Raw genomic sequence first — 14,848 nt, forward strand, 5'->3', positions numbered from 1 at the left:
GTTTACTTTTTATATGTAGAAATGCAAACTGTATATCTAAGACTGTCATTAGTATTTGGGTGGTTCAAAAGAAAGAGTGGGGTAGAACTAAGTATGATGCGATTCTAAAAAGCAAAATGATGTAAGAAAAGGTAAAAAGAGTAATTCTCTCATACAAATGAGGTACAAGAGGAGGAACTGATGTGGAGAAATTAGGTTGGGGGAGAAGGGCAGGTAGTTCTGGAACCCTACTCTCATAGGGAATAAGTTAAAGAAGGAACCACACACACATACATACATACATACATATGTGTATGTATAAAAGTCTTCTAAGCTCACAAAGAAATAAGAGGGTAAAGGGAGAGGGAAGGGTAAGAAGATAAGGGATTCTTGGAGGGAGGATAGGTTAAGGAATAGGAGGGTAAGGTAGAGGGTAGAAGTGAAGTAGAGTAGTGTAGGAATAGAGTGAGGATAGTGAAGAAAATAGGAAGGAGGAAAATATACAAATAATTATGGTTTAGAATGTGAATGGAATAAATTTACCTACAAAATATAAATTGATAGCAGATTAAAAATTTGAATTCAACAATATGCTGCTTTCAGGAAATGCTATAAAAATGAGAGATACAAATATAAAATAAAAGTCAGGAGTGGAATTTATTATGTAAAAAAGCACAGATAGTAATCATGATCTCAAAGTTAAAGCTAAAATCAGATTTAATCAAAAGAGAAAAATAGTGTCAGCCATATTAATCAATAGTTTTAGACTGCATAAAATAACTAGACAGTATTTAAAAATATGAATATACCTGCAAAAACAGACAAAGGAACTATATGAATATAAACACAAATCACTTTTTTTTCTTTTTTGGTGAGGCAGTTGGGGTTATGTGACTTGCCCAGGGTCACATAGCTAGTAAGTGTCAAGTGTCTGAGACTGGATTTGAACTTAGGTCCTCCTGACTCTGAGGCCAGAGCTGTATCCATTGTGCCACCTAGCTGCCCCCGCAAATCACCTTATACACAAAGTTAGATGTAAATAATTGAAATAATATTTATTGTGCATGGGTAGGTAAAACTGATATAATTTTAAAATGAGGGCAGCTAGGTGGTGCAGTGGATAGAGCACTGGCCTTGAAGTCAGGAGGATCTGAGTTCAAATTTGGCCTCAGACCAAACACTTGACACTTACTAGCTGTATGACCGTGGGCAAGTCACTTAACCCTGATTGCCTTTTAAAAATGACAATTTTACCTAACTAATCTATTTATGCAATGCCATCCCAATTAAATTACTAAAATATTATCTTACTGACTAAAAATAATTATGACAGGGTTCATTTGGAAGAGCAGAGGGTCATGAACTTTAAGGAAATGAGGGGGAAAAGATGTGAAGGAACTAGATTTAGTAGGATCAGACCTTAAACCATATTATAAGGTGAGAGCAGTATTGAAGTATAAAATGGATGATTTTGATTATTTTAAATCAAAATTTTTCTGTATAAATAAAACCTATGCAGTCAAGAATAGAGTGAATGTAGAAAACTGGGAAAAACCTCTCATATGACAATCTCCCAGATAGAATGTGATTGGGTCAGAATATTGTTGTGGTGTAGGAAATGATGAGCTGGTGGATTTAAAAAAGCATAGAAAGACTTGGACTTATGAAGGAAGATTCTATCCACCTACAGAGAATCAGATGACAAGTAGAAATAAGCATAATACAATCTTACATATATGTGTTTGAGTGCATGTGTGTATATATGCGTGTTTATGGATATCTATGTATATGTATGTATATATGTGTATGTGTGTGTGCCTGTGTATACTTGTTGGGGGGAGGAGGGGAGAAAAGGGGAAAAAATAAAGTAAAAAGTGCATAGCTGAGGACAAAAGAAAACATACAAGTAAGCAAAGAAAAGATGGACAGCTTTGAAAATAATATATAGTATTTGTTATATAGGTTTTCCTGAAATGGAAATTTAATGCTTTATATTGAATCCTCTTTTATGTTCTGCTGTGTATATGGCAATTGCTTTTCTTTCCTTATTTTGTATTTAAGTTTAAATTTAATTTAAAAACTAAAATTTTTTAAAAGAAAATTAATTAATGAAAACAAAATGGAAAAAAATGAGGACTGGACACAATACTACTAAGCAGTAACAGAAAAAAGATTTGAGGAGAATATTAGCTTAGAGTCTTTGAAAACCACAAAGTCAGAGTTGGAAGACACCTTAGAAGTCATTGTGTAAAGGGCAGCCAGGTGGCACAGTGAATAGAGCTCTGGCCTTGGAATCAGGAGGCCTGAGTTCAAATCCAGCTTCAGACACTTAATACTTACTAGCTGTGTGACCCTGGGCAAGTCACTTAACCCTGATCACCCACCCCAAAATATAAAGCAGAAGTCATTGAGTGTAATTCCCTCGTTTTATAGATAAGAAAATTGAGGCTAAGTGACTTGCCCAGAATCACACAGTTAACAAGTGTCTGAGCTGGAATTTGAACCCAGGTCTTCTTGACTCCAAATCCAATGCTCTCCCCACAGATACCATGCTGCCTCTGATGTGAAGTGACAAAGTGCAGTTCTGCGGCATGATCCTCCCTCCATCCCCCAGGTCCTGTTACCAGGAGGGACTCTGGAGACAGCATATGGTTTCATTAGCTCAAGCCATATAAATCAGAGTTCTTGTGGTAGTTAACTCAGTGACCAGGGTCAAGCGCTAGCCATTTTCCAAAGAGCCAGAAGCAGAACAAGTCAAGTAAAAACCACTACCATCCTTGTAATGGATGGTCATAGAAAGTAAGTAAAAATCTGAAGGAACTCAAAGTTCTGTCACTGGACCTTGCCCTACCCATTAAACTGTTTCCTCTTGTCACTGAATTGAAGAACATTCCTAACTCCCTTTTCAATGTTGCCCTGAACACTTGCTGCTTCAAGGCCAACCCAAGCCCCCTTTCTACAGAAAGTCTGCTCTGATCCCTCTGGGCTCCAATAGTCTCTTGCTCCTCTGATCTCCTAAACTAATAGATTGTAAAGAGGAGTCAGAGCCACAACTAGGTCAGGACAACTGGGGCTTTGCCTCAGGATGCCCAAGTGAAGAAAGTGTCCCACCCCAGGCGAGTTCCTCTTCTTCTCAGACACAAAAATGTCTAGTTATAACTCTCTATAAGATTCAGCACTAATTCAATTGTTAATTTTAGCTTTTCCTCCCCAGGGGAGCCAACACAATCCATGCCTTCTCTTTATTCCCAAAGGCCCAGGGAGACCTGTGGGAGCTGGAGGAATGGGGAGATGGGTGCTAGATGGGAGCTGAGGCGCTGAATGATGGATGAATGATGCACCTAGCACCCATTATGGGAATTCTTTGTTATTCTTTATTCCTATTCCAACCTAAGGGGGAAGTTTGTGTCTGTGTCAAAAATGTCCCTTTAGCAATGAGTTTTCTAGGTTGTATTACATCCTATTTCATACTTTTTGAAGTATTCAAACTCCCTCAAATAGCTTTCTCCAAGGCTGGGGAAGCCCTAAGAAGTTGATAGGAAGTATAGACACATCCTGGCTCTCCTCCTGGATCTCTTTTCTCTTTAGTTTCAGCCTGTTGACACTGACCTTTCCCTCTCCTGGCCCCAGTGACCTAGTACTTACCAATGGAAACATGCTGGGACTCATTCCAACTGCCTGAAGTTGCCGCCCTCATCCCTGCCCTCATCTCAGGACCAATGCTGAGGTCAAGACTTCTTCCATGCTGCCCCTACCCATTGACATTTCCATGTGTCCCTTATGCCTTTTCTCTCCCCTCACTTGCTTTTTTTAAATTCAATTTTATTTTATTTTCAGTTCTGAATTCTCACCCTCCTGTTTTCCTCTTCTCCACCCATTGAGAAGGCCAGTAAAGCAAAACCCATTGCAAACTGTGTTGTCAAGCAAAACAATTAGCCATGAACCAAAAGAAAAGAAGAGAAAAGAAAATATGCTTCATTCTGCATTCTGAGTCCATCAGCTCTCTCTTTGGAGGTAGATAGCGTGTTTCATCATGAAGTGGTTACTCATTATGGTGATAATGAGACTTGAGTTCCTAAATCTTTCAAAGTTGTCATCTTTACAAGATTGTTATTACATAAATTACTGTTCTGGTTCTGCTTACTTCACTTTGTACCAGTTCACACAAGTCTTCCCAGGTTTTTTCTGAAAACTTCCCCTTCATCATTTCTTATAGCACAATAGTATTCTATCATATTCACATACCATAACTTGTCCAGTCATTCCCCAGTTGATGGGCATCCCCTCAGGTTCTAATTCTTTGCCACCACAAAGAGTGCCACTATAAATATTTTAGTACATTTCCTTTTCCTCTTTTTTTTGGATCTCTCTGATCTCCCCTAAATTTTGAGTGAGCACAAACACTGCAAGGGTCCTTTGGGTGCCTAGAGGTAGGAGAGAGACAGAAACAGATTAAGAGAGACGGAGAGACAGAAATTGACTGAGAGAGACAGAGACAGGGCGTGAAGTGGCTGGCATTGTAGGAAAACTTCTGTATGAGGAGGCAGAGGCAGAAGTTGAAATATGAGGACTCAGAGAAAGGTCCTATAGGGGAGCTCCTTCTCCTTACTTATAGGAAGCAGTCCCTCTTAGTTAGTGGCCAGAGGTGCCTGCTAGGGTCAGGTCTCTCCCACCCTACCCATCTCTTCAGATAAATGATGGAGCAGGACTATTAGTCCTTAGACAAGGTGGGAATGCATCCATACTACCTGAGTCTGCAGCAATTAGACTAGGGGAGGATGAAGGGGGTATCTCATCCAACAAAATGACAGCAGTTTCCAAAGGGAGGCTGGTACAAGGGAGAACATATCTTTGCCTTTCTGTCTGTGGATCTACTCTTCACACCAAAGGGGTTGGAGTGCCTATCTGTGCCCTACTTTTGCTACTTGTGGTGGTGGGTCATTGGACTTGCAGGAGGCAGAGACAGGTGGAGACTACTTCTGTCCTTTCTAGAACCACTCTCTCCTCTCAGGCCAGACCTTCATCCTCTCTTGCTTTGAAGCAGCAGCCCTAGAACAGAGCCATTGTCCAATTTGCCTTTGAGTCCATTCCGGGTTCCTCTACCAGAGTATTCTCCAAATGCCCAGATTACCTTTCATTTCTTCCTCAGCTCCTAACACCTCCACATTTCTGTCTTCTCTTAAAATCTTATCCACCTTCAGTATTCAGCTTCTCATGTTCAATCTTGCTATCAGAACCCCAGTGTTCTCTTCTGGGGGTGGGGCAGAGGTTCCAGAATTCTCTCCACTGGCATTTCTGGTAGGAATTTGTATTCACTGTGGGGTTGTGGAGGAGGGGGACAAGGATGAAAATCTCTCCCAATTCATACCCTGCCCCAAAACTGGGCACCACTGGCCAGCTCATGGCATCTCTATAATGTCTAGTTCTAGATAGATTTTATAATATGGTGTAATGAAAAAAGTTCTATATCTAGACTCAGAGGACCTAGGTTTGAATTTACCATTACTTGCTAGCCCTGCAACTTTGGACAAGTCATTTAATCGCTATGTGCCTCAGTTTCTACATTTGTAAAATGAGGTGGTTAGACTAGATGACCTCTATACATCTGTGACCCAATTTTCCTGATGGCAAACCATGGGTAAAGGCAGACTCAGCTTTAGAATCCCTTCAGAGAAGCAGAGGGACTAGCTTCTAGACAAAGTGTGATTCCCATATGGAGTCAATATGCTAGAAATGTGTCAGGTTAACCACACTCTCCTTCCCCACCCTTCCATGTTCCCACGAAGCAAGACTTCATTTACTTCTATCATAGAACTCAGGATTTACATTTCAAAACTGGCACCAAAGCTTTTCCTCCTTACATCTTTCCTCAGTAGTGAAGAGAGTACAAGACACACTCTATCAGCTGGGTAGAGTGAGAAAACTCTTTTACTGCGGTATGCGGAGTCTCAGGGCACAAACTGTACAGAGGAAGGTAAATTACAAGCACATAGCTTCATCATTCAATTCAGCTTGACACAGTTTAAAGCCAGGATCAGGCTCAGCCAGACTCTTTTGGTTTCACTTTTTCCCTTTGCTTCTACTGCAGCCAAAAGCAGAGACTCTTTCCCTCTCCCTCTCCCTCTCTCTGTCCCTCTCCTCCCTCTTCCTCTCCCTTCCTCTCACCCTCCCTCCCTCTCTGTGTGTCTCTGTCATTCTCTCTGTCTTTCTGTCTGTCTCTCCTCTCTGTCTCTGTTTGTCTTCTGTGTGTGTTTGTCTCTGTTTTTCTCTCTTTCTCTGTCTCTGCCTCTCTGTCTCTCATCAAGTCTTGAAGAAGTAAAGTCCTTTCTCTCTGGGTTCCTCAAGACTCATCATCATGTTTAAGCCAGACTGTAACCCAAGCATCTCCTGACCTCCTCAATAGTAATATTAACTTTGTTCCTACTATCTGAACTAGGAGGTCTCTTTATGGGCCTTTTCTCTCTGTCTGGACCAGCCCCCTTCATCAACTGCTCCCTGCTTACAAATCTTTTCCAGCTGACTTGACTCTGGTTAATTTTGTATACAACTCTACTGCCACCATTATCCCTCTTACATTCTGCATCAACAGCGTGCCCACTGACATGCTCATTTTTTCTCAGCTTTTCTAAAAGTTTCTCTTTTTTCTCTTATAGTATCAGACAATTGAAAATGAAGGCACTTTAGGTAAGATCTAGTCCAATCTCTCCTCACTCTACAGATGAAGAAATGAGCCTCAGGGAAGTGTAGTGATAGTGAATGGTAGAGTTAAGATTTGAGCTCAGGTCTTGGACGTCAAACCCAAAGCTACCCAAAACCATACTTCCTCTTCTTCACTTCCAGCATTCCCTAACCTCCTCAGCTACAGATAAGCGAACATACTAAGTTTATATTTATATGAAAGAATGTTCTCCTTCATCTCTACCTCCTGGCTTCCCTAACTTCCTTGAAGACTCACCTTGAAACTTACTTTCTGCAGGAGGTCTTTCTTAGTCCCACCTACTGCTGGTGCCTTCCCTTCTGAGATGACCTTCCATCTATTCCGCATGGATCTTGTTTGTATGTGGTTGTTTGCATGTTGACTCTCCCTTTCAAATGCGAGCTCCTTGAGGGCAGGAACAGTTTTTGCCTTTCTTAGTATTCCCATCATTTAGAGCAATGCCTGACACATGGTAGGTGCATGTTGTCTGACTGAAGGCTCTTTCTCTGGTCCCAGGATTGTGGTTTCCTTACAATATAAATATTTAAGGCAAAATAAAATATGCAAATATTATCAAAACCCTTTACGCTACGATTACTGGCGCAATCTCCAAGATGGGGATACACTTAGATACAGACCCATTTGGAGAACAAGGTTTTGCCACGACTTTCACCCACAACAGAGTTTCCCACTCTATTGCACAGTTTAGCTTGACTTAATTTAAAGCTAAGATCAGCTTCTGATAGCCCCTTCAAGTTTTACTTTCCCTCTTCGTAACCAGGGGCAGAATTCTTCTTTATTCTTTGCTACCTGTAGCCTTTCCTTTAAGGATCTCTAGGCATCTTGAACCCTCATGGGAAGGAAATGGTTTTGCATATGGGAATGCAGAAGTGGCAGTATGAGATAGAAGCTGTTCCAAATTACAGGAGCTTGGCACCTCAAGCCCAACCCTGGATTTGGACCAGTTGTCATTTCCCCCCAACCTCATCCTCTGCCGGGTCAGCGTTCTCATAGCCAACGCTGTGGGGGAGGGTGCAGCAGAGTGGGGAGGTTATAAGAGGAGCAGAGCCTGGCTGGGTGCAGTGCAGCGTTGCTGGGGGCCGGGGGGCAGGGAAGTCCATTCAAATTGACAAAAATAGAACATCAGCCTCATATCATTTTTCTCAAAACAAGATTTATTGAAGTTCTGTCGGCAAAAATCGCTGCCGTGTGGAACGCTTAACTTATAGATTAGATTACCCAGTTGTGCCTTACTACATTTTTCATTAGAAAAATATTGGCTGGGAGAGTTTGACCTCATAATCTCTGCATTTTAAACAATAACCAAAAGAAAACCAAATAGAATGCACAGGGTAACGGTTTTTTCTCCCCAACATTCCCGGCCCCCCCCACCCCCCCCTCGCCCCGCCGCCCCGGGGACATATTGGAGTGAGAGCTGGGAGGCAGCTGGGAAAGGGAGCTGGGGACCAAAACTGCTGTGTGAGCAATTCCCCTTTTGGGGCCCATCCTTCAGAGAAAGGTGGGCTAGGGCATTTCTTTAGATACTATTGTTATTCTCTGGCCCCACTTATGCATTCCCAACACACATACATACTCTGTTTCCTATAACAACTACAGCTCTCAGCCAGGTAGACAGAAACCCTGGAGGAAGGCAAGACCCCATTCCCCTGACCCCTTTCATAATATCAGATCCCCTAAACAAAATCCAGAGCTTTAAAGGTACCACTATTCCAATTTCTCCAGCCAACCAAATGTCCTTCCCTCCTGCAGCCCCACCCCTCCATTCTCTCCTGTTTCTCCTATCTAATGCATACTTACATATCAGGGAAATAAATTAACATTTATTAAAGCTATTCAAACTGTACTGTTTGTCCAAATAGATTAATTAATCTTTAAGTTTTTTTTTAAACTAAACCTTTGGTGGGCCCAGTTGGGTATGTAAGGTGGGTAGACAGGAGAAGAAGAAAACCTACAGCTATATGGAAAATTTTCTCTGTATCACTAACAGTTAAAAAAATGTGAATTTAACAAGTTATAGATATCACCTCATACCCACCAGATTAGCAAAGATGACAAAAAAGGAAAATGACAGATGCTGAAGGGGCCATGGGAAAACAGGTACATTAATTCACTGTTGGTGAAACTGTGAACTGGTACAGCTATTCTGGAAAATTATTTGGAACTATGCCCAAAAATCTATCAAACTATGTACAGGTTTTGACCCAGTAACAATGATACTGGGTCTATACTTCAAAAAGATCAAAAAAGAGGAAAGGGACATATATACAAAGAAATAGATAAATACTAGCTCTTTTTGTGGTGTCAAGGAATTGAAAACTGAGGAGTTCCCATAAGTTGGAAAATGGCCAAACAAGTTACATTATATGAATGTAAGGTATTATCATTGTGCTATAAAGAAATGATGGAGATGATTTAAAAAAACTAGGAAGACTTCTATGAACTGATGCAAAGTGAAATGAGCAAAACCAGAAGAACAATTTGTATAATAACAATAGTAATATAAAGACAACTGAGGAACTCTAATTAACACAATGACTAACTACAATTCCAGAGAACTCATAATGAAATATGCCACTAACCTCCAGATTAAAAGGTGAGGGACTCAGAATGTAGATTGAGGCTTATTGGGGGGGGGTTTGTTTGTTTGTAACATGGCTGATATAAATATTTGTTTATATTTGACTATACATGTCTGTAACAGTTTTTCTTTCTCATTTTGGAAGGGGGAGGGGAAAAGGAAGTGAGAAAGAGAGAATTCAGACTTGAAAATAAAATAAAATTGAATTTTAAAAATAACTTGCATATATTTAAAAAAGAGAGAAGAGGAATACCTATGGTACCTGTGCTCAAGGAAATTTAAGTCTACCTGGGAAGATAAGACCAACCCCAGAATTGTATATGACATAATATAATCAAGTATTCATTATGTGGTAGGACCCAGTATTAAAGCACTAGACTTTGAGTCAGAAAACCTGGGTTCTAGTGCCAGTTCTGCCACTTACTACCTATTTGACTTGGGTCAAGTCACTCTCCTTCTTTGGGACTCACTTTCCTCATCTGTAAAATGAAGAGGTTGAACAAGCTTCCTTGACATTCTATAACTCTCAGAACTCTAAGAATTCATTCCAGTCTGGTCTAGAAAAGCTTCCTGAAGGAAGTGGAACTTAGGCTTGGGTCTTAAAGGATGGGTAGGATTTGGGTAGGGCCAGGGGATCTGCCTTCGCTATTTATGGGACCAACAGCTGACTCCTGCTGTGGAAAGGGGCACAGCCTTCCCGTGGTAGGGGCAGGAGTAGTGCTACCCTAGCATCTCCATCCCTTCTGCTAATCCTCTAGGAAGACCAGAACCAGTTTGGACTTCTTAAATTGGTACCAGAACTGGAGAGGGGCCCTGCAATTGGAATCCAGAGTCAAATAAAGGATACCTGCCTCCAGAGATGGGTCAGTGGGCCCCCACTGCTATGCACATGGACCACTGCCCACTACTATATGATCAAAATCTGGATTCCTCAGAGATCACGCTCTCCCACCCCACCCCCTTCTCCTCTTCCCTCCTTACCTCACTCTTGTCTCAGTTTCCACTTTCCAAGGCTTTGGTGATTTCCAAGTTCTGACACAGTCATTAGTTACAAAGAGCAATTATGTCTTTTTGTCATTAAGTCATTTTTTAAATGGCTCCGGGCGGCATCACAGAACAAAGAAACAAAATAGCCATGAAAAGACTTAATCACAAATTACTAATTATTTCCCTCCCCTCCTCCCTCTGAAATCGTGAAATCGGATCCCCATGAAAAGGGAGAAGGTCTCTTGTCCCTCGAGCTCGCCATGGCTCCTATACACCTAATCCATCACTGAAGACACTTCCTGCCTGGCCTGGCTGGGCTTGGGGGGGGACTGGGAGCCCCTATTCCTGACCTTTGAAGCCATAGCCCAGGGGCTATAGCCCCAGGCCCAACCTCCCCCCCCAGGGCTTTAATAGAGGACTAGGGGGCCTCAAACACCCCTGCCCCCATTACGGATACAGCCAGGCCCTCTGGGGCCGCATTGGATTTCTTGCTATTTGATGGTTTTGTGGGTTGTAGCCAGAGGAGCCAGGCCCCTGCAGGGAAGGGTGAGACTTCAGCTTGAAAATCAGGAGAGGAAGTAATCCAGGAGGGGGAGATTCCAGCCCCAAAACGTGAGGAAATAAAGCCTACTTGACACCAAGACATATGGAGTCTCAATTTGGGGGGAGAGGGGGAGAGAGGAGAATAGAATGGAGGGGGTTTAGGCAACATTATCCACTCCATTGCTGGCCACCCCATCTGGTATGCAGGACTATGCCCATATCTAAGCCACCGTGTGGGAGGGAAATCATAGCATTAGAGGACGTCAATTAAGGAATCGCTGTTTCTTTCCAAAGAACAGGTCAATAGAAAAGAAATGTGGTACAGTGGATAGTGAGGCACAGGAAGTCAGGAAGACCTGAACTCAAATCTAACCTCTAACACTTCCTGCCCATGTGACCCTGGGCAAGTTGATTAACAGCTCAGATACTCAGTTTCCTCATCTGTAAAATAAAGATTAAACAGCCTCTAAGTTCCTTCCTAAATTTCTGAATTTCTGTACTTATGTTCCTGTAATCAAAAGTAGTCCTAACAGGAAGATGTAGCACAGGACAAAAGGAAATGCCTTCTCGGACCACACTTCCATGCTGGAGGGCAACCCAACCTGGCTCCATACTCTAAATCCAAGTGACTCCCTCTGTCTGTATATCTCTCACCTCTGCTCCAACCAGTGCAACCTGCCCTTGGCCTATTGCTCAGTCCAGCACTGTGACAAAAGTAGGAGGCACTGAGACCCTCTAGGAGGGAAGTATTTACTGCCCTTCAGGCACAAAGGTCACTCTGAGGGCAAAGTCAAGAAGGTTTGCTGATGTAGTTCAAAACTGCCAGACCCAATTCCTCTAACAACTTCTAGCTGAACAAACCAACCCACATCATAAACCCAGACTTGTATGAGCTCTTAACAAAACCACCACCCTAAATTTGTACAAATCCTAGTCCCAATCTTGTATCCCAACTGCAGTACCAATCATACATACACTCCCAACCAAAGTCCTAGATAAACTCCATCTCTAGTATAAATTCCCAAACAAATCCTAATCCCAAACAGATCCCTTAACCAAAGCCAAACCAATCAAAAATCACATAAAGGACATATATTTTAGTTTTGTTTAGTACCTGTTTGCCAGTAAGATCAATAACGAAGGTAAAGTTTTTTTTACAAAGCAAGAAACAGTCTATTCCCTCTCTACTTTATAATCACACCTGTGCTCCCTAATGCCAACTTATTTTCTTTTTCATATGTTGCTTTATAATCATTCTCCAATAGCCTTACGTATGTACGTTGGGACTCCCTAGTTAGACTATAAACTTCTTAAGGTTAGAAAGGACATAATATACTTCTTTTATATTCTTCTATGATACCTAGTTTAGAATTAGGCTCTTGATAAATGGTTAAATGCTTGTTGAATAAATGAGCACATTGTGCAGATTTGGGACTGAGACATGGAACAATTAGGTGTTTATTTCTATGTTGTGTAAACAGCGAAAGTCTTAGGTACAAATTTCTAAAACATTGGAATCATACTCACTGTTCCGACTAAATGAAAGCCTTGGAAACAGAGCCTCAGTTTCTCCCTGCTAATCTTTCTCTCTCTCTTCCCCCACCTCTCTCTCTCTCTCTCTCTTTCTCTCTCTCTCTCTCTCTCTCTCTCTCTCTCTCTCTCTCTCTCTCTCTCTCTCTCTCTCTCTCCTTGTCTTCCTTCCCTCTCCATTTCTACTCTTTCCAGAAATCTCTTTCACTATCTCTCTCCATCTCTTCCTCTCTTTGTCTCTCTGTCTCTTTCCCTCTTTGAATAATTTCCTTTTTCTTTAACTATATACCCAAAGGAAGTCTTTGTGTTCAAGCAACATTAGAAAGGCCCCAGAGAGTTCAGCCTGAGAAACCATGTGTAAGACAACAATGAGGTTTTCTGAGTTGGTCAACAGTGTTCTTTTAAAAGAAACAAATCTCCACCAACCACATCACTGGGCATATGCTTCAAGGAAAACAGAGACAGAAATAAGGGTCTAAAAAAAATAATAATAATAATAAACTAATAATAATAAAGGCCAAAATATTCATAGCTAAGAACTTGAAACAAGGTGTTTGTTGATTACAGGAATCACTAAAAAAAACACGGTATATGAATATAAAGCAATATTATCATGCAATAAGAGATGACAAATAGGGAGAAATCAGAGAAATGTGGGAAGATGTATATGAGATGATGCAGAATAAAATTGCGGAACTAGAAAAACAAGACACATGACTACAACAGTGTAGATGAGAAGATCTCTAAAAGGAAGTTGAACTCTTGAGTAATGGAAAAACCAAGGAAAGTCCTAGAGAAAAGATGATAAAAAACATTCCCTTTATTGATACCAAAGGAGTGGTAAACTATTAGGATAGAATGTTGAATACCTTGTCAGACAAGTTCTCCATTGGATGTGTTTTCCTTTTTTTTTTCTTTTTTTTACAAGGGAGGGTTAGACAGGTATATAGTTTGGTAGAAGAAGGCTGTGATATAGACAAAAGGCACCAAGAAAACGTGCTCTTAAAATATATGTAAGAAACAGCCTTCAAGAGTTAATAAAGCAATACCAAAGAAATAACATACATGATGATGATAAGAATACAAATAAAGTCAACACTAAGACCAACCAGTCGAGTATTTATCAATCATTTCTCATATGCTAGGTGCTGTGGATACACAGACAAAAAAATAATTTTTGTTCTCAAAGACACTGTATTTTATCAAGGAAAAAGCTATCTCATATATATATCTTGTATGTATATTTACATTTTATATTTACTTATGTATTTATTTTGCATATATAATTATATATGAAATTATATATAATTACATATGTGTAAAATAAATATAATATATAATTTTGGAAGAAAGGTACTAATAGCTTAGGGAATCAGAAATAGACTCATGTAAAAGAAGAAGCTTGAGCAGAGCTTTGAAGGAAAATTGGGATTCTAAGATGAAGAGGGAGTGCTTTCCAGGTATGAGGGGTAGATGCATACAAAGGCATAGAGGGGAGAGTTGGGGTGTTCTGTGTGAGGAACAGTAAGAAGGCCAGCTTGGCTGGAATATAGAATGTAGGAAGGGGAGTGATATGTAAAATATTGGGAAGGTTGAAGCCCAGTTATGAAGGGCTTTAAATGCCAAATAAAGAAGTTTGTATTTGATCCTTGGGCTAATAGGGAGTCACTAGAATTGACTGAGTTGTGCAGTGTCATGATCAGACCTGTGCTTTAGGAAAACCACTTTGTTAACTGGGTAGAGGCTGAAATGGAGGTGGGAAAGAGTTGAGGAAGGGAGTCCAACTAAGAGAAAACAACAGGATAAAGAAAAAGCAGCACTGAAACTCAGGTCAAAAGCAGACAATATTGGCACCACATTATCCACATTAAAATAGAAAGTGACATACTATCAGTGACAATCTTGATATTAAAGGTGAGAGTAGGAGTGGGGGAACTAACCTATCAATCAATCAATCAATAAACATTGATTAAGCACCTACTACGTGCCAAGCACTGTGCTAAGCCCTATATCCCTTCGTCCTGTGGCTGATTCACATCATAAACACTAAAGTACTAGACAAACATGAATTATTGTTTCAGTTATTATTCGTGTCTGATAACCTGGGCCAAGCTCTCACCAGGCTTTTGCAGTAACCCCTATGGTGATGGACTGATTACTTTGCCTGGGATGGTGGAGTGCTGAGTGTTAGTGGGACTCCTGCCCCAGCACTGGGCCTTCTCCAACCACAGCTGGGCTTTCCTCAAGCCTTGAAGCAACATTTCCCTCTTTTTAGGTCCTGGAGCAAATGGAAATTTGAAATGTCCTGGGAGTTCCCTTAAGTTGAAAGTCAGCCAGAGCCCAGACCAGCTTGTTAAATGTAAATGTGATGGCTGCAGTTGTGGCCGCACCTGCTGCCGACTGAGATTCAGGACATTTAACAGAATTTTTCAGTTTTTATCCGAATATGTGGGATCATGTAAATGTTGGCTCTATCGCTAACCTGGCTACAGCTCCTGGGTTTTGTAACCATC

The sequence above is a fragment of the Phascolarctos cinereus genome, unplaced genomic scaffold (assembly GCF_003287225.1).
Source record: "Phascolarctos cinereus isolate Bilbo 61053 unplaced genomic scaffold, phaCin_HiC Scaffold_3;HRSCAF=262, whole genome shotgun sequence".
Lineage (NCBI taxonomy): Eukaryota > Metazoa > Chordata > Mammalia > Diprotodontia > Phascolarctidae > Phascolarctos > Phascolarctos cinereus.